This window comes from Penaeus japonicus, unplaced genomic scaffold (genome assembly GCF_977035675.1).
Source record: "Penaeus japonicus unplaced genomic scaffold, GWHDUDI00000001_assembly GWHDUDI00000015, whole genome shotgun sequence".
Lineage (NCBI taxonomy): Eukaryota > Metazoa > Arthropoda > Malacostraca > Decapoda > Penaeidae > Penaeus > Penaeus japonicus.
Genome location: NW_028234417.1, coordinates 13,915,409 through 13,917,908, shown reverse-complemented (window position 1 = coordinate 13,917,908; position 2,500 = coordinate 13,915,409). Strand labels below are relative to the sequence as shown.

The following is a 2,500-nucleotide window of genomic DNA, read 5'->3' as shown; positions in this document are numbered from 1 at the left end:
CTTCCATCTACATCTTTCTAATAAATCCTCATGTAGATGTGAACAGAGAAATCACTCACTCACACACACACACAAAAAATAGCCCCTTGAAGTCTACATCCTGTCAAAAAAGAAAAGGTTGGTGGTAGGTTTTTATCTGGCATACAAGACAGACAGCTGTGACTGTTCCAAAAGTCTGAGGGTACAGTGGGTTGGACAGTGGTGCAATCACTGAGAACAGAACTACAGTGTGGGTGAGAGAGATATGGCTGCAGAGGTTCACACACTGATTGACTGGACACCCAGATTTAAAGGGGGTTACAGGACCTGTTTTTTAAGTTCTCAATCTGAAATCACATACTCAGACAGACATACATACACACCCACACACAAAACTTTTAAAGTACATGAATGTACAAGACAGTACAGACAGACACACACATACGCACACACTAAAATACTGCACTGTACCTAAGGCAAAGTTCGTTCAAATTTTCTTAACGCCACAAAATGCAGACATAAATATATTGGTCAATAAGGAAAAACTAAATCTAAGGAAACAAAACTAAAATTAATATTCACAAAAATCAAAATAAATCAGAAAAAAAATAAAAATAAAATGAATAAAAATTCTGTTCTGAATGTATGAAACTACCCTCATCAACCACTAGAAATTCCAAACACAAACACACCAAGACTGGAAGACAGGACCTGAACCATTCCTCAGGATACTCAACTCTCCATCTCAAAAATTATATGCTAGCTGGTGCAATAGCTTAGTCAAACAGCTGAAAAACATTTGAAGTGATTTGCGTGTTCTTCATGCACATGACTCGTGATGTAGTGAATGAGTGAATACCTTAAATTATATCTATGGTAATAAGGCACTTGCAACCATCCTTTACGTCACAATTGTTATGAATATTGCCCCTTTTCTTTCCCCTAAAATGGGCACCAAATATCATACCAGGAAAGACGGCCTTCAACTAGCCAACACCTTAATCTAAGGCATGTATCACTAATTACAGAAGATGACCACAAGGATGTAAACCAAAATAATAAAACTACAACATTAACTCTCCTCGTCATTTCCTTGAATTTGATCTTACATTTTGATCCACTTGCTATCAAAATTCCCATAAATAAAAAAACAGACCCCTTTAATTTACCATAAGACATTGTAATGAAGAGAACAAACCTGAATAGTGATCAATCTTCCAACTATTCATGATGCACAGTATGCTCATTGCAAGAGTTGTGATGGCAAAGTCTCAAAGTCACTGTTCCCAAGCAACCTGCATCACATTTGGCTAACAACCAAGAAACTGAGAATCACAGTGGCCCATCCCATTAAGAAATATGTATACATGTATAATGCTACTAAAGAATGCAGCTAATAAAAAGAAGAAAATCCAATTATGATATACATATGTATGGATATATATATATATATATATATATATATATATATATATATATATATATATATGTATATATATAATATGTATATATATATATATATGTATATATATATACACACATACATTCATATACATACATATAGATATACATATACTTACACATACACATACATATACACATACACACATTATATATATATATATATATATATATATATATATATATATATATATAATATATATATAATAATAATAATATATATATATAATATATATACATATATTTATACATACATATAAATATAATATATATATATATATATATAATATATATATATATATATTATAAATATATATATATGTATAAGTACATGTATAGTGTATATATATATAATATATATATATATATACATACATTATATATATAGTTTTACATGTACATAATATATACATATATTTATACATACATATATATATACTTATTTATACATACATATATATATACATACATATATATATACACTATAGATTATACATACATATAATATATCTATTATTTATACAAAAACATATATACATATATTATACATACATATATATACATATATTCATACATACATATATATATACATATATTTATAAAAACATACATATATACATATATTTATACATACATACATATATACATATATTTATACATATATACATATATATATATATATATATATATATAATATATATATAAAATACTCATACATATATACACATAATACACATTTATACATATACATATACATATATATATATACATACAAACATAAACATATATTTATATACATATATATACATACATATACATATAAATACACATATACATATAAATATAAATACACATACATATATATACACACACACATATCTCTATACATATACATATAAATAAAATAGAACAATGAATATATACCATATAAATATATATATATACATATACATATATTATATATATATATATATATATTATAGAATATATATAATAATAATTATATTTAAGATATATAATATACATTTATATATACACACATAACATAAATATAAATATA

The 2,500-nt window shown here is 25.4% G+C and overlaps 1 protein-coding gene across 22 annotated transcripts in view; it reads right to left on the bottom strand.

The window, feature by feature from the left end:
- Positions 1-2,500, bottom strand: part of osa (trithorax group protein osa) — a 122,199-nt gene that overhangs the window by 34,223 nt on the left and 85,476 nt on the right. The window lies entirely within an intron of this gene.